Source organism: Protomyctophum bolini (assembly GCF_963924005.1).
Source record: "Protomyctophum bolini genome assembly, chromosome: 4".
In the NCBI taxonomy this organism is placed as follows: Eukaryota; Metazoa; Chordata; class Actinopteri; order Myctophiformes; family Myctophidae; genus Protomyctophum; species Protomyctophum bolini.
The window spans coordinates 10,087,299-10,115,017 of NC_137865.1; the positions used below are offsets into that span (position 1 = coordinate 10,087,299).

The 27,719-nt window shown below is 43.9% G+C and overlaps 1 long non-coding RNA gene across 1 annotated transcript; it reads left to right on the plus strand.

Annotated features, from left to right (window-relative positions):
- The first annotated feature begins 401 nt into the window (after positions 1 to 401).
- Positions 402 to 25,507, plus strand: LOC308314854. Its single transcript, XR_013963995.1, has 4 exons — positions 402 to 812; positions 1,425 to 1,528; positions 12,160 to 12,244; positions 25,150 to 25,507. It is a non-coding gene; the product is annotated as an uncharacterized lncRNA (long non-coding RNA).
- The last annotated feature ends 2,212 nt before the right edge of the window (positions 25,508 to 27,719 follow it).

The following is a 27,719-nucleotide window of genomic DNA, read 5'->3' on the forward strand; positions in this document are numbered from 1 at the left end:
TCATTTTCTCTTTTCACATAGTTTGTTTTTTTGGGGGGATGGAAACGTGCGGCGCAGGCGGCGTGTGGTGTGTTAGTGGCCACGTGACGGGCCTTGTTCTATACCTGGAGCGCCGTGGACGCCATTCCTGGACCAGTGACCTGCTGTCCCCATTCTCACCACTGTGGATGACCAGCGAGACCATGTCCTCCTGTCGTTCTGTGCCCCATGCACTGACCACTGTGTGTGACCAGCGAGACAACGTGTCACATATCTGCACATCTGCTGGCTAAAAGACATGTCCTTCATCAGCGCCTGCAACCCGCCTGGACGCTCTCTCTCTCTCTCTCTCTCTCTCTCTCTCTCTCTCTCTCTCTCTCTCTACCTCAATCTTTCCCATGCCCTCTCCCTGTCACTCTTTTTCTCTGTCCCTCATTCTCTCTCTCTCTCTCTCTCTCTCTCTCTCCCTCTCCCTCTCCCTCTCCCTTTCTCTCTCTCTCTCTCTCTCTCTCTCTCTCTCTCTCTCTCTGGCTGAGCAGGGGAGTGAGTGGTGTGTGTGTGTGTGCCGGGGCCAGAGCTGTTTCTGGGACAGGTGCCAACATGCAGACAAAAGACATTAAAAGGCGATATAAGAGAAAAGAAATCACGTGGCGATTGAGAAATCTTCAAATTGTTGCACGGGAAATGTCAGAAGTGTCCGGCGCGCAGAGGCACGCAATATGCACCCATGCATGCTCCTTCTCACCATGACTGTTTGGTGCCACTGAGGCATTTTGCTCGTGGGAAGTATTACAACCGATCTTGAGGCCAAAGACTGTTGGTTAAGAGCTGAGGTTTGAACGACTTTACTACACTTCTGTCTAGTGCAGGCATTTCATTTGGGAAGAGGGGGGGGGGGGGGGGGGGGTTAATGGTGTGTGAGTCTGGGTGGGGGGGGGGGGGGGGGGGGTTACAGACTGCTGAATAATTCATATGCCCAGCCAAGAGGCTGTGACTGGACTGGTTGTGTGCTATATTTGCATGCATCAGACATGCTGTTTGTCTGTTTGCTAACATTCCTCATTCAAAGCCTTGTTAACTAAGCAGACGGGCTTAGCCGGGAGCCTTGCAGACAAGCCTCATGGCCTCCTATTGTTGGAAGCCCGGAGGCCCCGTCAGGCCTGGACGCGGCCCGGTGGACGCTCGGCCGCAGCCGGGAGGTGCAGCTGTGTTCTAGCCCTGAAGCCGCCCGCGGTGGCTCAGCCTGGGGACTGGAGCTGTGTGGGACGGAGGCTGGAGCTGCACGCAGGGGGACGAGGCTACACGGCTGTAACGGGTGGTGGGAAGCTTGGAAGAGGGGAGGGGGGGGGGGGGGACTGGGGGGGGAGGCAGTCCGAGGGAAATCACTGGGTCTTGCGATCGCCACCGCCACACTGGAGCTTATGAGTCTGTGCTCTCATCAACAGAGACGCGGGGTCACAAAAAAAGAGACAAGATGCCCCCCATAACTTCAGCCCTGCTGGGATTCAAGACGTTCCAGAGTGTCTGGAGTGGAGGCAGGAGTAGTACAGTAAGTACTGTCTGTGTTTAATATCTGTGGGCCTGTGCTGTTCATTTGCATGTTTTTATTAGTGTGTTGAAATTGATTCGAAAGTTACACGCTTGGAAGGCGCTGCGGGGACAAATAGCTTTTTGTGCCTTCATTCTTAAAGTGCTGTAGAGGTTTATTTTCAAGGTAATGTGCAAAAATATCGGTGAATTCAAAAGAAAAAAAAGTAAGCAGTGAGCGGGCAACCGCATCGTCGCGTGTTCACAGAGGCACTAGTTTACACTGGATCTGAGAGCTGGTGGGTGTAAATCAATGCGCTTTTCCGCCAACTTTGACAATGCATCCCCATAACTTTCCCCACCCCCACTCAACCCAATGTACAGTTAATTTGGTGCTGCAGCAAAAAAAGAATCCATTAATGGCACTTTGATAATAATAGCCAGGGTAGTGTGCAACTTTGTGGTATAAGTGAGCAAGTGTTGGAGGAGCATAGTTGTGGAGGCTGTGTAGGTTTGAAGGCATTGATGTGGTTTGCTTTTAGAATGTGTCGAGCTGGAATATGATGCGTGCTGATCGCTTTTGAACATTTTTTTTTGTTTTTGAAGACTCTGCTATTGGACATTATTATTATTTATTTTATTTTAACAAATAGCTCCCAGCAGTATTTATCTATAGGAACTCTATCTGTGCACATATATGTGCACATGTGTGACTACATTAGTAACTTTGATCTACTACATACTACTACATTAGTAACTATCTTTATAGATTTGCACCATGTAGCATAAGTGTGGCACACAGTTCCAAAGCTATTTTAATTATTTTAAAGTTAATCTAGCCGTTGTTTCATTGCATAATTATGTCCCGACACCGAATAAGCGGTAAGAGCTATACAATACATTTTGAATAAACAATGAGTAGTTATTCTGACTACAAATTATTTATTTATTTGAATTTAAAAATATATATATATATATATATATATATATATATATATATATATATATATATATATATATTTCACTTAATCTCAAGGTCATTGCTTTGAAGTTTGCAGAATCTGCATTATCTGGAATTATTGTCTCTACCTTGGAATTTTATCAAATTAGTAATTACACTTTGATTTTAACCATTTCCAGTCGCCCATAGGCTTAATCTTTATACCATTTAAGGTACAACTACATTGTATGAGAAATCAAAGTGTGTATTAATTAATTATATACTGCTTTCTTTTTGTTCCATTTTGGCGCAAAATGTTCCTCATTTTGAGTGGAATAGGATGAATCACGGACATTGAGCTCGGCTTGCTAGCATGTGTAGCTTGGTGATAACTACAATAATGTGCTCTGATGCACACAGCTGCCTGGCTTCTGATCTGGGGAGCGTTTGTGCTTTAGCTTTTAACTCAAAACTATTCCGACCGTTTGGTCGTCTATTGTCGTAACTAACGTAAATTGGGGGGTCTGGAAACCCGTCGAGGTCGTAGTAAGGACCGTAGAGGTCCTTCTAAGGGGGGGGTCCACAGCTTAAATGTGTGCATCCAATTTAAACACAAATTCATATTTGAAAATAGCAACTCTACAAGCTGACAATAATGTCCCATTGTGACGCATTGTGAGCCTGTGTAGACCTATAGGCCTGGAGGACTTGTTAAATTAAATGCATTTCAGACGGGGGCCCAATTTCATGTCAACATGAACATGGTTGAGAACTACTGGTTGGTGGTGCTAGACTTACATGAATGCAAGTTGTTGCTTTTCCTAGCAGAGTGGTGGTGGTGGTTGTGGTGAATGTGGCTGGCAGAGCAGGACCCCCCCCCCCCCCCCCCTCCTTCAGGTCTTTTTGCTTTTTGGCGGGGATGGCAGTGGTCCAGGTAGGGAGCCTGTTGAGAGAGGCAGATGGCTGTGCACTATTTTCTCTCTCGGCCCTCTCTCTCTCTCTCTCTCTCTCTCTCTCTCTCTCTCTCTCTCTCTCTGTGTGTAAAACTACCTGTCCCAGTGCTATAGTACAGACCCTGCACAGAGAAATCCTGAGTGTTCTTTTAAAATATGAGAGAGTGGGCGAAGGGTCCATTTGTATACGCACACTTACATCTAAAAACGGATACACAGTTATGGTGTATAATTAAGAAGGAAATGGGGATATAATCATGGCAAACACATGTGTCACACACACACACACACACACACACACACACACACACACACACACACACACAGCCAAACAAATGGCATGGATGCCAGGCATATAGATAATATTTATCGAGAGTATGAATTTTTATTTTATACATTTTACACTTGAACCCAAAAAGTGGATTTGGTATACTTTTAGATACATTCACAAGCTTGCAGATCTGCTCTCTCTCTCTCTCTCTCTCTCTATATATATATATATATATATATATATATATATATATATATATATATATATATATATATATATATATATATATATATATATATATATATATATATATATATATCTTTATCCTGTCCTGTAGGGACCGGTTGTAAGCTGACAAACGTGGAGCTTTAGTAAATTCCTCTCTGGTGCAAAGTGCAAAGCAGAGCAGAGCTGCACAGCAGAACATGGAATTCCCACACTTCAACTTGAACTTGAACTTAAAGTCATTCTGCATGCGACCTTGAATTTGAACCAAATAGCTGCCACTGTTTCTGTTCCTGAAAATTTGTATTTGTGTGCTGAGAAGGAGTGTGTGAGTGTGGGTCATTTCAAAGTCGCAATTATGGAACAGTAACTGGAAAATATTATTAAAATAGGCTTGTACAATTAATTACAATTGTTATCTTATCGTGATCCAAGTGATTATTTTATTCTATGAGAAAAATATGATATATTCTGCAAATGCCTAATTATAGTTGGTGTGTTTAGAATTATAGGAGGTTGTGAAAACAATAGCCTCGATTAGAGAATGTATTTTTACAGGCTCATCTGTCTTCATCGAGAAATACATTCATATTTTTCTTGCAAATGTATTGCAAATTATATTACTTCCATTGATAATAATGTAATTATAGCCTGTGTGTGTGTGTGTGTGTGTGTGTGTGTGTGTGTGTGTGTGTGTGTGTGTGTCTGTGTCTGTGTGTGTGTGAGAGAGAGAGAGAGAGAGAGAGAGAGACTTGGCATTTTGCACGTGTATTTGTTCTCTGCTTTTATGCAATATCATTAAGGTAATTGCCTCTCTATTACACACAATACCTTTTTAATTATACAAATTATAATTGTATTACATTTTCCTCGCTCAGGTTAACTCTGCTTAAACACAGCGTTTTAAATCATTGTATCCCTTTAAAATGGAGCATAATACGTCATGCTTTAATAGAACAATTCAGGTTTTCTGTCACACATGAAATGGCATTACTTCTTCATGCTGTGAAGCACAACACAGACTGTATGCATCGGATCAGAAAGGAGGGCATTTGTACTACCTCTGCAGTTCTGTTTATACTCTAACAACATTATTGTAATCTCAACAGCTTTCATTTTCAGATAAGCATTTAAATAGACCCTTTCATATAGGCTATATATATATTTTGTAGACACTTTCTCAACTTGGCATCACTGTTTTGGTCATGTCATTATGAAATCATCAAAAAATAGCAAAAGGATCCACACATTGTGAGCTTGTAGATCGGCTAATTTGTCTATTTGTCGTCGACCAACGTACATATACTGTATAGTGTCAAATTGATTAGCCTGGTATAAAGATGTGACTCCCATTTACATGTTTCTTTTATTTTTATTTTATTTTTATTAACAGGCTTTTCACTTGCATGTGGCTCATCGTGGGTTGCACTGAGAAGTGCCAGGGGTAAGGGAAGGGTTAACCACGCGGTCTCTGTCGGGTGTTGCAGGATTCCAATTCAAAATGGCAACAGAAAAGGCGATCTACAAGCTCAAAATGTGTTGCATCACGACACGTTTTGAGCTTGTAGATCGGCTATTTTTGCTACATTTTTGTGACACTGTACTATGATGAAGTATAGGGGGTTAATTTACAAAAAGAATATATATAAATGTCGACAAGAGGTTTCTGCCTGACAGCAACGGTCGTTCTGTGGTACTGTGCCACTTTGGATAACAAAAACGTATTTTTAGAGCGTATTGTATTATTTTATCACGTGTTTCAGGGAAGGGGCTATTTGATTGCAAATGGATAGGGACTATTTCTTATGTTTTCATATGAAAATATGTTGTTCCTGTCATATCCAAATTGATGATTGATTCTAGTGAGTATAATATAATTGCCATGAGCGCGGTGATGTGGAGTTGCCAGCGACGCAAGACATTTATTGTGGAATTGAAGCTCGACTTGGATCTCCAGTCGGGTTAGCAAGAAGCTGCCATGTTTTTTTTTCTCCTTTTTCTCCCGCTCCAAACAATGTATTTTCAGGCGTTTGTAACTTGAGTGCTATACGTTGCAATACTTTATCAAGAAGTATTAGAACAATATGGCTTGACATTATTTTGAATAATGCGGAGCACGTTGAATAGAAGTTTACATAGTAGGCCGATATGATGAGTTGGCAGTTCTTATACACGCTGGATCTGGGCTCCTATTGTGTTACCAGCAACCGACCACGTACGAGCGTGTGTGTGTGTGTGTGTGTGTGTGTGTGTGTGTGTGGCAATACTACGATGTAGAAATATTTGTATTCAAAATTGTGCTTTGTGGAGTAAAAGGAGTAAATGTGGAGTAAAAATAAATAAATAATATATGTACCTCAAAATGGTACTAAATCCATAAAAAAAAGCATCTGTCATTTTAGATTTTAACTACAGTATATATAGTAACATAATTTTTTTCCCCAGATAACTCTTAGGATTTAGAACAGTGGTTTATATGAGTAGTTCTCAAAAATGGCAGATATACAAGCTCACAGTGTGTCACTTTGTGCCCTGCTGCGAGCTTACAGTGTATGCTATTTTTGATTTATTTTTGATTTTTTTAAATCAAACACAAATCTTCTCTAAGTTCCGGGGGCATAAAACATTTACAGAGGGGGGAGGGGTGGGTCTGTCGCCATAGTTTTGAGTCGTTACAAACTTCTAAATCTGTATTTAGAAGCCATTTTGTAGAAGCGGTCTCAGGTCTTCATGGGTTAAGTTACAGAACTTAGTTACAGTACTAAGTATCCACCAGCGGTCTACAGGGGGAGAACTCCAGGTGGTGTGGTGCGAGCGGGTCGCCACTTGTTGGAATGGAAACAGAATTGAGACGTCCACTTGTGACTGTCAAGACACTGATTGTTGTGACACTAGACTAGTGTGAGTGTGTGTGTGTGTGTGTGTGTGTGTGTGTGTGTGTGTGTGTGTGTGTGTGTGTGTGTGTGTGTGTGTGTGTGTGTGTGCGTGCGTGAGTTTGCGCGCTTTTGTGTGCAAACCGCCGTCTCTGTGAACTCTTGTCACCTCTGTGAGTCGTTACAAACAGGCTTGTGTTGTTGAGGTTTGATTAATAGCGTGAGAAAAAAAGGTTCCACTATGTCAGGGTTTCTCAAACCTTTTCAAAATTGATGTGTGTTTCACCCCATATGAGAATGCTTTTTGACAGGGACCTGCAGAAGGGAGGATTTACAGTATGTTACAATATTTTATGTTACATAATACATATATTATTTTTAATATTTTAACTGCCACCAGCTGGCGATAGAGGGTAGTTAGCTGCACCGTCCAGACTCCATCTTAGCCTGTAGCACTTGCCGTAGCCTCGACAACATTACAGGCGTATGCAAAGGTTCAACTTGTGTAACTTCAATAGCATTTTATGTAGATATAGTATACTCTATGGTGTATACGCATAGTTTCATTGTATAGATATTCTGCCCCAAAAGTTATTAGTGCAGCTGGCGAAAACTAGAGTTCTCAACAGGCCCGAAAATTAAGGCCTTACCTGGGCCCTCATCAAACCCTGTACACTCAAGACACTTCCCACCCCCCCCCCCCCCCCCTGCCACCCTTAGATCTCCATATATGGAGCTGACATGATTCTGACATTCCATTATGTTGATCTCACCTCATCAAGCCCTGTACACTCAAGACACACAAGAAAACGTTGGTGTACTCAACATGTCCATGTTCACAATGGGGCTCTATGGGCTGGCTACTAGACTATATAGGAGTGATTGCGACCGAAGATTACTATCAGCTTGCACTACCTTTTATCCCCTTTTAAACCATGCAAGGATGAAGCTTTGCTACTGTACGTATGAATGCTGCAAAGCCTTGCTCCATTTGGATTTACTGTACTTACATACCCTACCCACAATCCCCTGCTGCTTTAAGTTGCTCAAGAGCAATGGGACATGAGTTCAAACCACTTTTATACCACAATTATAATTACAATTTAGGCATTTAATCCAGAGTGATTTACAGTAAGCAAGAACGACACAAGGTAATCAAATACATATAAATAGTCATCAAGGATCATAAGTAAGCTACAGTAAGAATCGAACATCCGTCTAACTTTAAACAGGGCGTCCCTATTAAGGGCATTTTCTTTCTTTTTTTCTGCAAACAAATTTCAAATAGCCGACCTACAAGCTGTAGAAACCTTCACTGTGCGACACTGTCTCACAATGTATAAAACATAGCTTTGCATGGGTGACCCTTTAAGACCTGAGGCCCATTCTACAGTAGTGCTCAAACCTTTTCGTGTCAAGGTCGGACCCCTAAAATTATATGTAGCTTATTTGGCTGAGGACCCCCATCTAGAAGAAAAGATTTGTGTTTTAAAAAAAAATCTAAATGATTCCTAATTTTCAAAGATATTCAAGAATAGCAGTTGTGACAGAAGTGACGCTCTGTACTGTGAGCTTGTAGAGTTTTCTGAAAAACGTGCGTTGCTTTTGGCTATAGCTAAAATCTAAAATGACATGGATGCTTTCCCAGTTTTAATGGGTTAAGGAGGGGAGAGGATTATAGGGTTTTTGAAGGGTTTTTTTTAAACTTTTTTATGATCGTTAAGGTTATCCAAATAACATATTAAAAATTGAGTATTGTATACATTTTGGATCATGGTTGAATGTTGGAGTACCATTAAAACCAACCAAGGCAACAAAAAAGTCTAAATTTAATTATCAACCCCTGAATTTACCATGATCCAATGTTATTTGGATGACCCTAAGGATAATAAAAAACCTTGAACGATTACTATTGCAATTTATTTTGGGTCAGGCCCTTTTTTTTGTTGCTTAGATTCACTGTCCTATTACTCACTCAGTCACTTTCCTTGGTGCAGATTAATATTTTGGCACCCATCAAAGCAATACAGCTATAAATCATGTTGCTGGGTTTCGCAGCAGCAATCTTCTTCACATCGTCGGGTCACGGGTGGACATCTTGTTAGTCCAGAACTGTTGGTAAATAAAAAGAACCCTGTATTCCGAGGGATCCAATGTTGCTATTGTTCAGTCACAATTGAGCTCTTGCACTTGCTCTTTCACTTTCAACATTTCTTTTGTTTAAAGAGAAACAGCAGATCTACAAGCGCACAACGTGACACGTCTCGACGCGGTCGTACGGTCGAAGTAGGGCATTGGGGAAAAGACAAAGAGTTGAAATATGGAGACGCGGGGTTTGAGGGAGGTGTTGTTTTCCACTGTGATGTACTAGCAGAGCATCTGGTCCCATAGCGTATGATGATGGGCAGGGATACTATAGTTTTAGTTTTATGTACCTGCCAGAGTGGAGTCATAATGTTCCAGATATCACTGAGCTCCACAGCGAGCGCTCCAACATTTACTCACCTTTTAGGGCCTCCGCTCGGCGTCGCCATGGTGATTCTGTCACAGAGGGAAAAGTGCAGATTGTGCAGAAACGTGTTCCACTTGGAGGAGGTGCTGCTGGCAGAAAGTAACTACTGTAGGCTGCCCTACTGTACTTTAGTACACTTTAGAGGTAGTTGTACTTTAATACAACGTCCATTTGTATGTATTCTATACATCTATGATCTACAATACTTTTTTTTTTAACTCCACTACAGTTATTTGAAAACAATATTTACACGCTACTATGTAGATTTGACTTTTTCCTTATTTTCCTAGTTCCACCTTTCCTCCAATGTTTAGTGCAGTGCTGTTTGAGGGGGTTCTGAATGAACCCTAGCATCCCTATTCTCGGTGGGGGAATTCATGAACCCGCCCCTAGCATCCATCATTAAATATTTGGCTCCAGGGACCTCCAGAAAAGCCTTGCACTAAGAATGTTCGCTGTTTTTCCAAAGACCCGCACAACAAAGTTTACTATTTTTTCAGAATAGCTATAGGTGACATGCTGTCATATCTGTAGCCTATATCTAGCTTACTTACAAGACTGCTTCTGCCTGTGAGTTTGTTCGTTTTTACTGGAGTCTACTGGACGTTATATATGGGACAATATTGGAGCAACATGCAACCCCCCGCCCCCCATCTTCGTAAATGAACACCCTAGGTGACATACTACAGCGTCACATACTGTACAAGCATCAACAGTAGCGAATCTGCAAGCTCAAAGCGGCACGAAAGCAACATATTTTGAGCTTGTCGATCTGCTATTTTTGAATTTGAATCCTGCAAAGCAAAGGTTTTGAAAGAACTAGTTGAAATATGGAGAGCATTCTTTTCCAGTGACACTGGCATGCAGCTAAGTATAAATCATTTTTGACTCTTAATTCCAACCCCCTATAAACTTAACCCCTAAATGTCTAATCCTATAACCCCAACCTGAATCTTTTTCTAATTGCCAACGTAACCCTAATTGCTAAAAATCCTTTTTCAACCGATAATAAAACAAAAGAAAATATTTTGAGGACCAGGAAAACGTTAATCTATTTCTCATATTCTACTATACTTGTGGGGACATTGGGCCACTCCTAACAAGTATGCACGCACGCACGTACGCACGCACACACAGTCACACACACAGTCAGACACTGACACACATGTCCAGAGTAGAGTGCAGTGAGTGCACACAGCCTCGGATATGAATCTCCTCATGGGTTGGAGGGGTTGGGTTACTCATGGGCCCATAAACATGGGCTGGCGGCGGGCCAAGGCGGTGCACTGTAATTACAACCATTAGAAACAATCTCTTGTGGAGGCGAGGCAGCCGGCTCTACAGCAGGGCCCTGTCCCGCGCTGCAATTAGCGTCCCTGTGCAGAATTATCACCCTTCACAAACACTGTGCTGAGTGGAGGAGGGCCTCTATAATTGGTGCTGCTGTCTGTCCTCCTCGGTCCGAAAAGGACAGCCTGTCTGTCTGTCTGTCTCTCTCTCTGTCTCTCTCTCTCTCTCTCTCTCTCTCTCTCTCTCTCTCTCAGCAAGGACTGGCCTTTCTCCCTCCCTCTGCAATCTGAGATTTGACTAATGACAACTCGACCACCCTCTGCCGCCATTCGCCCCATTTCACCTCCACACACTCGCCCTCGGCCCTCGCATGGCAAACACATGTGCTCACTGCTCACTCACTCAGTCACACGGGCGCACGCATGCATCCACGCATGCACATGCACCCACACGCAGCCTCGAGTGACAGTCACATGACGTTAGACCAGTCGTTTTTGTGTGTCCAGGACACCCAAATTGTATACGATATATTTCGGCACGGACTATTTGGCTCTTTCGGAATAGCCAATGAAGTAAGTTAAAATGATAGTGATGATACTTTACCTATTTTTGCTCGGGAACCCCTTGGAACCGTCTCAACTCTCAAGGAGCCCACTTTGAGAACCACTGCACTGCCCATGTCTTTGTGTCCTTTGTGTCCTGGATCAGATATTTTTGTTTTGATTGTTCTACCAATCAATTGTGGGCCTACTTGCAATATCAGGAGGTTCTGGGATATAATACTGCTCGGAGTCAACAAGAGCCAGACTTAGTTGGTGGTGCATGCATGCAGTTAGCTATGGTGTGTGGGGTGGTGCATGCATGCAGTCAGCTGGTGTGTTGGGTGGTGCATGCATGCAGTTATCTGGTGTGTTGGGTGGTGCATGCATGCAGTTATCTGGTGTGTTGGGTGGTGCATGCATGCAGTTAGCTGGTGTGTTGGGTGGTGCATGCAGTTAGCTAGTGTGTTGGGTGGTGCATGCATGCAGTTAGCTGGTGTGATGGGTGGTGCATGCATGCAGTTAGCTGGTGTGATGGGTGGTGCATGCATGCAGTTAGCTGGTGTGTTGGGTGGTGCATGCAGTTAGCTAGTGTGTTGGGTGGTGCATGCATGCAGTTAGCTGGTGTGTTGGGTGGTGCATGCATGCAGTGAGCTGGTGTGTTGGGTGGTGCATGCATGCAGTGAGCTAGTGTGCTCGCCATGATGTATGCACTGCAGAGAGACTGATTCAAGCGTGCACCTGAGCTTCCGTGAAACTATAAAATGAAGATTGCTCAACAAGTCTGAGTCGAGTCTGAAGTCTTTGGGAGTGATGCATGCATGCATGCATGCGCGCTCTCTCTCTCTCTCTCTCTCTCTCTCTCTCTCGCTCTTTCTTGGTTGCCCTGCCTTTGTCAGTTTCCATTCTTTCTTGTTCTGTTATTCGGTTCTTTGTATCTAACTCTCTCTCTCTCTCTCTCTCTCTCTCTCTCTCTCTCTCTATCTCTCTCTCCCTCTCTCTCTCTCTCTCTCTCTCTCTCTCTCTCTCTCTCTCTCTTTCCATATGCAGCGAGAATTGCACGTTGGCCTGTGTTGGCCCAGACTTTGGCACATCACAGCACTCAACAGACAGCCAGGCCGGTCCCTGCAGTATTGTAAGTAATGTAATGTATTGCAAACTCAATATGTTCTTATTTAATGAGGAATTTATACTGCATAATAGTGCATGTCTTTGTTTAATGGCTGGTATAAATAGGTGGCATATACATTTCATTTGGTATTATCCATGATATCTCCAGGATTCAAATTCATAAAACAGTCATGAATCAAGCTAAAGTTGCAGATCTGTGACATGATCAAGTAGGGCGTTAATTTAACGGAAAAAAACCCCCCAAAAAAGTGGAGATATGGAGATAGGAGGTTTGTGCCCGACAGCGTGGATATTAAGACGGAGAGAGAGCTGACTGTATAAATGCATTCATTAGATTACTGCCTGGGCGTCGTGCCTCCAGTCCCTGTGAAAGGCCAAGTGCTCCCAGCGGTTCCACAGTATACGTCTACCAAATGCATGATGATTAATATACACTAAACACACACACAGAAACACACACGCACACACGCACAAATACATACGCACACACATACTCACGCACGCACACACATATTCACACACTACAAATCACTACAGGGTGTAACCTTCTAAATCCCCACTGAATGCTAGAGGTCTTGACTCTGGGCCATCATCTCTGTCTGTCTCTGTCTCTGTCTGTCTGTCTCTGTCTGTCTCTGTCTCTGTCTCTGTGTGTCTGTGCCTAGACCCAGAGCTGTTAGAACAGGGGTTCCCAAACTTTTTTGGCCCAGGTACCCCTTGGTCGGGAAGAATTCTTTCCAGCATATTTGCAACTATATTGGAACATATTGGAACTATTTGTATTTAAAACTTTTCAATCAAAGTCACAACACATTTTCACAACATTTATTTAAGATGCTATCTTAGAATAGATTTTATTTGACAGTGCAGAAACATAATTGCCTTCCTTGATGCATCAATTAAGCGTCAATGGCTGGTCACAGTCACAAACACTGACTAGCCTCTGCAGCACTCTTAACTGAGTCTGTTTCTTTTCTATCCAAAGGCCCTTGAATGATGGAATACGATTAAGGATTGCTGTGATTATGTAAGCTCACATATCATACAGTACATACCATATTTCACTGGCAAAAAAAAAAAAACATTTTTGAGAAGAAAGAAAAAACTGACTGGCTGGGGGTCCGCGGACCCCACTTTGGGAACCACTGTGTTAGAAAATGGCTTCAGCTCCCTCCCTGCATGCCTTCCGGCTCTCAGCTCCCCACACCGCCATTTTGTGTGTCTCAGCAAAAGTAGTCAGGTAGCAAGATGAGAGAGGGTGTGTGTGTGTGTGTGTGTGTGTGTGTGTGTGTGTGTGTGTGTGCGTGTGCGCGTGCACGTGCATGAAGGCTAAAACAATGGTGTGGTGACAGTGAGGATAGGATGGGATTAGTAGAAATGGGCATGCAGAGTAAAGGTCTGGTACTCCCCATGGGACCGAGGACAGTGACAGGACAGGAATACACAGGTGGAGAGGCTTCTTTTTAACCGGGAAAGTATCCGTGTCATTTTAAGATTTTTGCGTTGGCTATAAAAAAAATAGCAGAAGCTAACAGCACATCAATTCGTGCCGCGCTGCTTTGAGAAATAAATAAATACATCTTGAGAGAGCTAATGATTAATAAGACCTGAGGCCGATTGTACAATTGCCTTCTCAAACTGACTGACTGACTGACTGCACACAATTAAGCAGACTGACATCCTCACATGCATCCTTGCCTCATAGCCTGGTGGCATCGCAACCTCACATGCATCCTCACATGCATCCTCACATGCAACCTCACATGCATCCTCACATGCATCCTCACATGCATCCTCACATGCAACCTCACATGCATCCTCACATGCATCCTCACATGCATCCTCACATGCGTCCTCACAATGCATCCTCACATGCATCCTCACATGCATCCTCACATGCATCCTCACATGCGTCCTCACATGCGTGCTCACATGCGTGCTCACAGTGTCTCATCCTCAGAGTCTTCCATCTCCTCTTCACAGAGCTGACCTTGGGTGCTCGCCAGAAACTGTTATTTTCCATTGGCGCAAAATGTGCTGGCAGGACTCACAGCATACACACCACCCCCCCCCCCACACACACACACACACACACACACACACACACACACCCACTACTTGTGAGGACATCTGAATTTTAGGATGGTCATTTTATAAATGGCCGCATTTTTCTTTTGTTGCTATTTGTAACCCAAACCCCTGACTGTAATTGCAAAAAACAACAATCATTTATTTTGTGAGGATCAGGAAAGGGATATTCTACAAATTATGCACGCACGCACGCACGCACACACACACACACACACACACACACACACACACACACACACACACACACACACACACACACACACACACACACACACACACACACACACACACACACACAACGACATGCCTATAAGCCCCCAAAGTACCACTACCTACATACCTTCTTACAATGCACCAAAAAGCAACAAGGGGAGGCTCCCGCTTGTCAAAACATGGGTAAATAATAGCTGGTCTATAGGGGTCTTTAATGCTTTTCAAGCCAAGGACGTGCTGATAGAATTGTTCGACGGTACTATCAGTGTTAGATTAAGGTTAATGTGTATTTTAGATTTTAACCACTTAAACCCTCAATAATACTTGACCTTTCACTCTGTACTTGGTCTCTACAAGCTCACAATGCCTCGCAAATTATTCTTAACTACAGTTCTCCTCAGAATAAGGTTGCTACGGTTGCGGTTCTAGTGGTTATTGTAAAAATAAATACAAATAAAGATAAATATACACAAAAATGTGGTGGCCCCAAAGTAACTCTGAGGGCCCCCTAGGGGTCCCGGACCCCCTGTTGAAGACCCCCGGTATATAGGACTCGGGATCGGCATCAGACACAAAAATGTGGCATCGGTTACCCTCCCTAAGCACCACCGCTGTGGGTCTGCCAGTGTGTGTGTGGAAGCGTGCATTTGTGCCAGGCATTGGATTACACAGGCATATGCCCTATAGATCTACTGTAACTATCCGCTGACCCCAACCTATCAGACTATCAGCACAGCAGGCTGTCATTATGTCCTGCTCTCTCTTTGGTTGTTGTAATGTGGAGATGGCTTCGTTTTTTTAACACATGGTTTTCAACCAGCGGTCTAGAGACCTCAAGTGGTCCTTGAGGGGGTTCCAGGTGGTCCCCAGCTAAACGGTGAAGAGTTGGTAGCCAAATGGACCCTTATACGTGTAGATCTTTAACTCTTAACACCCCAATCGCCCAGGACGAAGTTCACCGTCCTTTCTATTAGTAACACCCAGCGCCCAGGACTTAGTTTTATCCGAAAGACGAAGTTTATTATTAATTCATTTCACAATACAGCATGGAATTGTGGACCAATATATCCAACAACATATATTCAAGGGTTTGGGCGTGAGAGGCTGCATCTCATCAAATGGTGGTCCTTGGCACAAATGCTGAATAAAGAATGGGCCTTGATATGAAAATGGTTGAAAACCACTGCTTTAGAAGAAGAATCTTATTGAATTAATTCACTGCCAAAACTGGGTGTTGTCATTGTGGGTCCCGTGAGGAGACATGCATACTGTTGGGTCTTGAGCTAACACGTTTTGTGTAGAGCATGTGTCCCACTGATGGGACATTGTGTAGACCATGTGTCCCACTGATGGGACATTGTGTAGACCATGTGTCCCACTGATGGGACATTGTGTAGAGCATGTGTCCCACTGATGGGACATTGTGTAGAGCATGTGTTCCACTGATGGGACATTGTGTAGACCATGTGTCCCACTGATGGGACATTGTGTAGACCATGTGTCCCACTGATGGGACATTGTGTAGACCATGTGTCCCACTGATGGGACATTGTGTAGAGCATGTGTCCCACTGATGGGACATTGTGTAGACCATGTGTCCCACTGATGGGACATTGTGTAGACCATGTGTCCCACTGATGGGACATTGTGTAGACCATGTGTCCCACTGATGGGACATTGTGTAGACCATGTGTCCCACTGATGGGACATTGTGTAGAGCATGTGTCCCACTGATGGGACATTGTGTAGAGCATGTGTCCCACTGATGGGACATTGTGTAGACCATGTGTCCCACTGATGGGACATTGTGTAGACCATGTGTCCCACTGATGGGACATTGTGTAGAGCATGTGTCCCACTGATGGGACATTGTGTAGAGCATGTGTCCCACTGATGGGACATTGTGTAGACCATGTGTCCCACTGATGGGACATTGTGTAGACCATGTGTCCCACTGATGGGACATTGTGTAGAGCATGTGTCCCACTGATGGGACATTGTGTAGACCATGTGTCCCACTGATGGGACATTGTGTAGACCATGTGTCCCACTGATGGGACATTGTGTAGAGCATGTGTCCCACTGATGGGACATTGTGTAGAGCATGTGTCCCACTGATGGGACATTGTGTAGACCATGTGTCCCACTGATGGGACATTGTGTAGAGCATGTGTCCCACTGATGGGACATTGTGTAGACCATGTGTCCCACTGATGGGACATTGTGTAGACCATGTGTCCCACTGATGGGACATTGGTTTTGTGTAGAGCACGTGTCCCACTGATGGGACATTGCCAGTGGGTCCCAGCCCCAAAAAAAGAAAGATGGAGTACCGTGATTTTAGTATTTTTTTCAGTTTTACATGTATTTATGAGGTGACAGTACTTCATTAGATCCCTTGGTATGGTTGTCATGCGCAATGATGTCTTCCCTTTGTATTTAGGGTTTCTTTCTGGAGGCTGAAACCTTGATAGTCAAACGTGCCAATGAGAAAAAAGTCAACCTCCCCTAACACCTCCCCCTTTATCATACAACAACAGCTGTGGGTGGATCACCACTCATCAGGAGTCTATGGAGTAGTGTGCAGAGATTATCAGAGACCAGACAGACAGACAGACAGACAGACAGACAGACAGACAGACAGACAGAGCAGCCTCTATATTGTGTCGGTATAATGAATTATGAATGCTATTGCATAACCAAGCAGTTTCTGGGGCATATGGCTGTAGCAGCCTCTCTACCCAGTATAGACATTATGGACCCCCACCACCCAGACCTCTGGCCAGTGATATAGAATCCACACAGACACACTTAACCACTTTTGACCTGAGATCAGATTCTAAAAATGTCCTCTACATCCTGACAGTTTTCTGAAAAAGCTATGTTTCTATGTCAGTCGTTCTTCGACTTTTCAAAAATAGCAGACCTACAAGCTGGCGCGCTACGAGCTTGTAAATCTGCTATTTTCCTATAGCTAAAGCATAACATAATGCTAACACCAAAAAAAAGGTCGGCTGAAATAGCAATACTAGCGATGCAATGTGTTGTTGTGAGCTTGTATATCTAGACACTAGTGTGAGCTTGTAGATCTAGATACTAGTGTATACCGGTAGCTATATTTTTTGTGTCAAGTTTTGTATGACAATTGACAAAGTAATTTACAAAAACAAAGGAGCAAAACTATATGAGGTTTTTCTGTGTGTTCGTGGTGTTCCTGTATAGAGCAGATGGCTGCACAACGTGCCTCGTTGGCACTGCCACACACACACACACACACACACACACACACACACACACACACACACACACACACACACACACACACACACACACACACACACATGATAGGGTTGGGGATGCTTCAGGAGTTTAACCAATTAAGACCTGCATTTTCTACAAAAGAATGTTTCCAGTGGTTCTCAAACCTTTTCATGTCAAGGATCCCCAAAATGTGGCCACCGACCTCCATCTCAAAACATTGTCTTCAGGGGCAAAGATTTTAGTTAAAAATGTTTATGCTATATTCAAAGATTTGCAAAAGAAAACTAAATATATTATGTTATGGTAAATTTACAATTTAAGGTTCCCGTGTTATGGTAAATTTACAATTTACCATAACCTGTCAACTTGCCCTTCTTCGTCACACAAGGGTGTCACACAGAAGTAGCAAAGATCGTGTGTGTGTGCCTCAAATGCACATTATTCTCCTCCATAAATCACAGAGGAAAAAGAGCATTTAATGTCTTTATCAGCCAACGTTATGTGCAGGCGGGTACTTATTCATGTTGGCAGCTGTCCCTGAAGCCAGAAGCACTAGAGCTAATAGCTGCCACTGCGAGAGAAGCTTTTCAACAACCATCCGTGGCTAAATGCACCATGTTGTCACTGTCGGCTTCCAAACCTTGTATGTCCAAAACGGGAGATGAACCAAACCAAAAAGAACCTGTAGGCCTTACATGTTCCAATGGAGCCAGTGTGTACTGTACTTAATATTTAGTCACAAGCTATAGCTAATACTTCCCATTGGTTCAATATTTATTTAAAACGCACGCACAAACACATAAAATAAATGCTGTAGTATGATCAAGTAGGGCGTACATTTTTCAGGAAAAACAAAAAGTTAAAATACAGGGATATGAGGTTTCTGCCCCGACAGACGGACGGCGACTACAATATTCTAAATGGCCGAAGGAACCGAGCCTCCTCAAGGTTATGTTACTGTCCAGACTGTCAGCTGAGCCTCGTATGCGGCACAGTACAGTATGCGGTATGCGTGTACCCAGCCCTCTAAATATAGCCAGGCGACAGATGCAGCCCGACGGGGGCACCTGGCCCGGCCCGGGCTAGGGTGAACGGGGGCTGCGTGGCGCACGGAGGAGCAGAGCGGGGCGGGCACAGTGGCACGCTCATCATCATCAGCGGCAGGGCAGGCAGGCACGGACCTGTCTGGCTCGTTGACGTGTCTTAATGGACAGGGAGTGGAGGGGGAGGGGGGGGGGGGGGGGAGTGCATCTGGTTCAACCGGTAGCGATACGACGCGCACACACAGTGTGTGTGTGTGTGTATAGTTTTAGTCAACTAAATATGTGATTTTAGTCGGCTAGAGGTCGATTTTGTCAACCAAAAAGTATTTTGGTTATTTCTACTCACGACATGCTCACGACGTGTGCATGGCAGGCAGTGCCCAATGTCGTGGAGCTTGCTGATCTGTATTTTCTCCTAAAATGTTGGATGTTCTTACAAGCATAGTAATGTACATCAGCGTGTGTGTGTGTGTGTGTGTGTGTGTGTGTGTGTGTGTGTGTGTGTAGTTGTAGTGCGTGCATGCGTGCGTGCGTGCATGTGATGAGAAGCAGCTGCCAGTGTTGAGCCGAGTGTCCCCCCCCCCCCCCCCCCGCTGAGTGTCCTGTCACTACAATGACCGCCATCATTTTTTGTGAACTCTAAGGAGGGGGCAGGGGGGGGGGTCTTCACCTGGCATGTCCATGTCTCTGTACGGGCTCAGACTAACGGGGTCACTACACCACTGGGGTCAGTTCACACGTGTGTGTGTGTGTGTTCTACTTACACGCCGTAAACTCTCTCGCACGCACTCACACACACAGCTCTATATCTGCTCCGTGCAGAGGTGACAGGGAGGTCAGCCTGTCTGACTTTGAGCACAATCCCCCCGTGGCCCGCCCCAGCCACCACACCCCCCACCCCCCACCCCACTCCCCCCATACCCCCCCCCCCCCCCATGCTGCATGTGTAACTGGACCTCTCCTCGCCTCCTCTAACCCTCCAGGTATAAATAGACAGGCGGGGGGGGGGTTGGGGTATCACAGAAGCCCTGCTACCCTTTTTAAACGCCCTGACTTGTCTGTCTGTCTGTCTGCATTCTTTCTGTCTGCACCCAAGCACCCCCGCTTGACTTTGATATGTACACGCACGGACATGCACGCATGTGCATTTTGCAGTTTTCCTCTTGGGGGCGGGGCGGTTACTAAATAATATTTATCTGTGGAACCGAGTCAAACTATAAATGTAATGCCTCAACTCCGCGAACAACGCAGTCGCTTAGGGCCCAGGGAGTGGCCAGGGCCCGCCACAGGCTGCCCACAAAACTAATACACGCGTTTGCTGTTTGTTTCTGCTGAATTGAAGTTTGAACTGTTTGCGACGGGCGGCAGATTCCTATGGTCACGTTTGAGATGAGGCAAGAAGGATGTCACTTCACTTGTTGTGTCAGGGAACATCAAAGGGACGGAGCGGCCGCTTGGCAACCGGAAGGTTCCCAGCTTGAGGAGCATGGGCTCAGAGGAAAGGTTCAGAACATCTGGAGGAGCATGGGCTCAGAGGAAAGGTTCAGAACAGAACATCTGGAGGAGCATGGGCTCAGAGGAAAGGTTCATAACATCTGGAGGAGCATGGGCTCAGAGGAAAGGTTCAGAACATCTGGAGGAGCATGGGCTCAGAGGAAAGGTTCAGAACATCTGGAGGAGCATGCAGGGCTCAGAGGAAAGGTTCAGAACATCTGGAGGAGCATGCAGGGCTCAGAGGAAAGGTTCAGAACATCTGGAGGAGCATGCAGGGCTCAGAGGAAAGGTTCAGAACATCTGGAGGAGCATGCAGGGCTCAGAGGAAAGGTTCAGAACATCTGGAGGAGCATGGGCTCAGAGGAAAGGTTCAGAACATCTGGAGGAGCATGGGCTCAGAGGAAAGGTTCAGAACATCTGGAGGAGCATGGGCTCAGAGGAAAGGTTCTGGGACTACCCTTCTGAAGCTCGGAATGATGTTCATTTGTAGTTATGTCATCGGAGTGTGTAAGTGTGCTTAAATTGAGATCTGCTATTTTCGCAATATAATAAATCCATTATTTTCTTAATTGTTTATTAAAAAAATGTACACGCACGCACACACCCACGCATGCACACACACACACACACACACACACACACACACACACACACACACACACACACACACACACACACACACACACACACACACACACACACACACACACACACGCACGCACAGTGTCGGATCATGTTCCAACACTCTGTGCTGTCCATCCTCTCTGGTACTTCACTGCCAGGCCGCTTAATTATTGATTGATAACCAGCGTAGCCGTTTTGACCCACGTCGGATTGAATTGGAGTGTCTCTTTAAGCACCGCTGGCCCTAACCTAACTCATGTGAACCCTGCTGATTTGATAAACAGCTATTGTGGTTAGCTTTGTTTCCGCTAAACTGAATATATCTCTCTCTCTTCCTCTTTCTGTGTGTGTGTGTGTGTGTGTGTGTGTGTGTGTGTGTGTGTGTGTGTGTGTGTGTGTGTGTGTGTGTGTGTGTGAATGTACATTATATGAGTATGCATTCTATTGTGAGGGCCAATTGATCCTCACATGTATAGTAGAACTTTGAGAAATAAACATTGTAAGAACCATTTCCATGGGCCTGACAAGATAAATGGTTTTACGGTTAAAAACTGATGTTTAGAGTGATGCTTCGTTCAGACTGGCAGCTGCAAAAGATACACAGCGTATTTGTAGCTTTTTATGTTTGTAGCTGAAGTTGAAATTGAAACCAGCTCAACTTTTTTGTACGTAGCTTTTGCAGCGGTTACAAACGTTGGATGTATCTTTGTATCTTCATGTCACTGGCTTCTATTGAACATGAATAGTAGACTGTATCTTTGCATCTGCTCGTGTGAACGCAAATTAAGAGAAAAGGTTTGGTTGCAATTAGGACTGGACTAGTTTATGTTTAGGGGTTAGGTTTGGCGTTATGCCTGTTTTTTATTTTTAAACATATGTTTATTGATTTTTCTTTTACAACATAGTAATTTCAAAGCTATTATTCACATATATTTCCCCCCCACATCCCCATGGCAGCACAAATACAAAACAAAATCTTCAAAGAAACATCAGGAAATAAATATATATAATAACAAAAGCCTGATGTATGCTTAGTTAGTATGCTTACATGCCAGTGTTGCCTAGAAATAGCCATTCTAAGCTCACAAGTAGCTTGTATAGCAGAATGGCAAAATAGAAATGAACAAACTTGCGTGTGTGCTGTGTGGGCGCACATACTCGGATCTATGCAAAGTGCAAGATCCAGGCATGCACTAATCTATGCACATTGTTGTACAGTATGCCTGCCCTGTATACAGTATGACTATGGTACTGTAGGCCTACATCCGTACATACAGCAATGCAGCATTCTTACTTTGACTGGTGGTGGCAAGTATATATTTCCAAGACTCTACTTTCTAGTTACTTTGTAACTAGATTATTAGATTATTATTACAAAATGTAAGCAGTTATACTTTGGCTAATATAACAAAAGGTCGATCTACAAGATCAGTGTGTCACTCACACTTTTGTCATTGTTTTTTGTTTTTTGGACACATTTTGAAAGATTTTGAAAAACTAGGGTCTATGCAAAGCAGCTTGGAAAGAAATTTGGCCTCTTTGGAAGTACAAAACTGTTGACTTGTGCGTTCGCGCGTGCGTGAGTGCGTGCGTGGTGCGTGCATGTGTGCACACGTTTGTGTGACATTAGGAGTGGACAGACAGGACAGGCAGGACATTGCTGCCCAGGGCAGAGTCACTGCAGAGCTAATGGAAGAGACAGACAGACAGTATCTCTTACACATTCTCGGGCTGCTTTTAAGACGGCTGACTTTTCAGGTGGACATTTATATACTACACACACTGAAGGAGGTGTTGTTAGATTGGATTACTTAACAAGTGTCAAGAGGGGCTGTGTATCTTTGCTGTGTGTATGTGTATGCGTGCGCTTGTGCCTGCGTGTCCATGCGTGTGTGCAGAGGTGCACGAGTACGCACGTGCGTTTGTAGAGCATTATCGTCTCTGTCGGGTGAAACTCATAATGTCCAAAACTGTTACTTTTCAGGATTAGAATTCAAAAGCATCAAAAGTAACATATCTACAAGCGTGTTTCGAGCTTGGGTAGATTTGCTACTTTGATGCTTTTGTGTGACACAATGTGATCAAGTAGGGCGTTAATTTACGAAAAAACTAAAAGTTAGAATATGGCGATAAGAGGTTTCTGCCGTCGGGCAGAAAGCTTGTATCTTCAGATTTCAGCTTTTTATGTCAGCCAAATTGCAAAGCCCCCCCAGGTACATTTTCAACGTATTTTGGGATAGTAGGTTTTTGGGTTGGTAGATCTAGATCTTGTTAAGCTGTTCATTTTAAAAGTAGTTCTCAAGTTTAAAAAACAGTGTGGCCAACCCTGATCTAAATGAATGCTCTACTTCTCCATACCAGAGGATCATGCAAAAAGTGAAAGCGAAAACAGCCGAGAGTATTTCTTTCGTAATTATGGGGAAAACATTTGGAAGTGATATTGTGTTTGTGTGTTTTTAATATAAATATGGAACACAATGAAGTTGTTTTTTGTACGTGTGCACAACTTGTGCGTGTGCATGTGTGTACACAGTACTGTACTCACGCACATATACAGTGTACACACATGCACACGCACAAGTGCGCAATTAAAGCTCTCTCTCTTGTGTGTGTGTGTGTGTGTGTGTGTGTGTGTGTGTGTGTGTGTGTGTGTGTGTGTGTGTGTGTGTGTGTGTGTGTGTGTGTGTGTGTGTGTGTGTGTGTGTGTGTGTGTGTGCGTGCGTGTGCGTATACCATGCCTGTCACTGGCAGCTGGCTTCACTTGAAAGCTTTCCCTGACCGTGTGGTGTGGGGGTCTCTGCTTGGAGACCATACAGTTAGCCAGGTAGTGTGTCCACTCAGCACACTGTAGTGTACGGACCCCAAAGACCTGTCCTCATTCCACCTGGCGTGCAGTGCAGGCCAGTGCTGGACATGTACATTTACTCAAGTACTGTTGAGTACAGTCTTGAGGTACATCTTGTCTCCGTCGGGTGGAGCGGAGACCTCGTATCTCCAAAACGGTTACTTTCAGCATTCAAATAGTAGCACAAGCAGCAGGTGCTTTTGTGTGACGCGGTAGTATGATCAAGTAGGGCTTTAATTTGTGAAAAACACAAAAAGTTAAAATATGGAGTTAAGAGGTATACCGTTTCTGCCCGACACCCCTTTCTGAAATGTTTTTTTGTGCCATGGACCCCCAGAAGAAAGATTTGAGTAAAAAGTAAATGTATACATGCGTTGTTGTTTTATTTTAATTATTATTTGTATTTTTTAATAAAATAGCAGATTCTGCTGAAATCTAAAATGGCACGGATCCAGGCTTTTAAATAGGGCACTAAAGTCACCACTGCCGCCTGGCCGTGTGTGCCAGCTTGTAAGTGTCTGTGCCTCTTGCATACTTAGGAGTCGTTCATCCAGCGCGCCGAGTCGACGCTCCTTAACCCATTCTGACCGGGCACCCATTTTGGTGTTGGCATCATGTTATGCTTTAGCTATTGAAAAATAGCAGATCTACAAGCTCATATCGCGCCACCGAGTGGCGCGATACGAGCTTGTAGGTCTGCTATTTTTGAAAAATTTGAAGAACGACTGACATTTTTTGAATCTGATCTCAGGTCAGAATGGGTTAATCAGACCAGTGTGTGTCCCGTGGAAACCTCGTATGAATCTGATCTCAGGTCAGAATGGGTTAAGTAGCCAATAGAGCTGAGGCCTCTCTACTGTGAAATATGAAATCAAATGTCAATTATGATGGAAATATTCTTGTATTTGTTTTGCAGAGCTTGGGTGAGTTTACAGAACTGGACTTGTTCGCCTAAGTATGGGAGGGCAGATTTAGCAGTTCAAACACTGATTTTCAACATTTATGTATTGTAGTAAATTACAAGCTACAGTTGTTTCCATATTATACAAAAAATATTTTTTGTTTAAGTAAACCCCACCGTTCTTGGGCAGGCCTATCCACAGTTATGGCCTCAATCTCCAAACCACCTCCACTTCACATTTACATTTCAATCCCATCTATGTTTTCACACATCTGGTCACGGCCGTCAAAAGCACTCTCCCATATACTATACACTCCATAGTTGGCCTCACAGAAAAGGCCAGCAAAAAAAAAAAAAAGTGTCATGGAGTTCGAGGCTTGTCTCTCTTTCCTATTGTCCAGAAATAACCCTCTTCTCTCCTCTTGGGTCTCTTTCAGATGGAGGCTACCTTGACAGGCTGCTGAAACGGCGTTGGAAGAGGGAGGACTGAGGCGATGGGCCAGCTGTGCTCCCCTGGCCTGGAGGAGAGAGGCGATGGGCCAGTGCTCCCCTAACCTCCCCTGGCCTCTCCTGGCTGCGTGTTACGGAGCAGGTGAGAAACATTAACCCAGGCTAGCAGCTGTGGCGGCTCTGCGACGCACATGTGAACCAGGATGTGAGCTCTTGAGCTTTGAGCAGCTCTTCTTTCCACACTGCGCACACAGCTACATGTTAAAATACAGTACTTTATATATATATTTAAGTAAAAGTAGCTATGACAATACGAAAAGAATACGCTGTTACAAGTAAAAGGCCTTGTATTAACAATGTTTTACTTGATTGCACACATTCATTGATGGACCGAGTGTAGCGATATGGAATGGAGAAGTAATTAACTTTAAAACTCTTTCTTGTAACAACGCACAAGTTCTCAGTATCGATACAGTCGATTATTTGCATTGCAAAACGAGGCGATACGATATGTTGCCGTTTATATATATCGATGTAGTTATCGATACTACTGTAATGTTACACCCCTAACATTATTAATATCTTTCACATGTTAATTCCTGTTGGGGAAACCACGACCTGCACCTTTAAATTATAGAGACACGTGGCGCCTTATATTCCTTGCTCTTACTCTGTTCTTAATTTGCATTTCACCATTAATTTGCATTTCACCATGCATTAAAAAGGGCACATTTTGGCTATATGCAAACACCTGGGTCATTTAATTTGTTTGGGACGCAGGCACTTTGTGGGACTTATTTAAATTCATGAGTTGCGGCACTGAACTCGGTGACGCTGGCATTATCTCGTGTTCAGTGTTGCCAGGTTTCGTGAGAAAAATAAGCAACCAGGTCTATAGGAAAACAAGCCCAATAGAAGCGACTATAGGCCACATGAGTGCTTTAAATCTACAGTACATACAGTGAATTGAAAATAGACGATCTATAAGCTCACAACGCATCGTGATGCAACACGCTGTGCGTGTGTAGATCTGCTATTTTCACAAAAAGTTTAGAAACATTCTAACAATGCAAATCTGGTTATCAAAATAATTACAATCCACACACCAATGTACTGTACTCAAAATACATTTTGAGGTGGTAGTGTTTCTTTCGAGCCACCATCAGACTCTTCCTCTCACCTAATCCATTCGCCACAAGAGTGCAGCTGTGTGCGTGTGCGTGTGCGTGTGCGTGTGTGTGCGTGCGTGCATGCTTTTGTGCTAGGAGGAGGCATAACTTTTGTTTTGTATTCACTGAGGTGTGTGGTGGAGGGGAGCAGAGCGGAGCGCTGTGCGACCATTGGAGGAACCATATGTCCCCGCCGGTTCAAAACACTGTCCTTTGGGGTGAGGTAGTAGGTTGTATAGTTTTAGGGTCCTGCCCTTCCATGTCACATAACTATACAACTTACTGTCTTTCCTGAAGTGGCTGTAATGTCGTCACATCTCCAGAGGAGACTCGACTGGGAATGTGGAACGCTGGCGTCAGGTCACGTGGGTTTGTTGACGTGGGTTGAGGTGACATGACCACAATGACCAAGGTGCGTTTTATGTTGCAGTCACCACAAATAGCAGATCTGTGACCAGAATGTTGTCATCTTGCAACACCGGCGTGCAAGCCTGGGAGGGTGACCATATAGTATTTTCAAAAACCCAACCTAGGACCATTAATCACTTAAAGTAGCTCTAAGCAATAACATGTAACATTTTTTAATTACTTTTCTTTTTCTTTTTGGTATTCAGACGGCCAGCAATCTGCATTCAAAGATTTTCCTAGAAGCTTTGTCATTTGTCGATTTGCCTGTCTACTTCCTGATTGGGTAGTCATTGCTGCAGGGGGTTTTTTTTAGACCAATGACAAAGCATCTAGGAAAATATTTGAATGCAGATTGTGGCCCCTAGATGAGTCAGAGAGACTAAGGGCTATATGTTGTGCCACCACTTAATCCTTATCCCTAAAATAATTTGAAAAGTTTTACTATTTAAAAAAAAAACTTTTAAAATAGTTCAAATAGCCGATCTACAAGCTGTTGCTGGCTACACCCCCCCCCCCCCCCCCCTAAAAAAAGGTCATTACACTTTTGACATATTATTGCTTATAGTTATTTTAAATCCAGCTCACTATGCTTTTTTGTGAGCTTGTAGATCTGCTTCACTTTTGACAATTTATTTGGCATTAAACTTTTTACTTTCAACTGATGTTCAGGATTAGTTATCATATATATGTAACGGTATCTTGCATATTGATGTCATGTTTTGGCATTGTCCGTGGCTAATTTTAGATGATTGTTAAAACATAAATATTATTTTGATCATAGGACGCAATTACTGAATGTCTCCAGGTTTTCTTCAGAATATGTATGACACTGATTTACTATCACACTATACGGCACGTTAGGAGTCCAACTAGTACTAGTGGCGCTCAAATGTTTTATTTGCAAGGACCCCCATAACTGAGAGTGTATTCAGGGCTAGCTCTTCGTGTGTTTCTGATAATGTTATTGTCTACTCATTTTG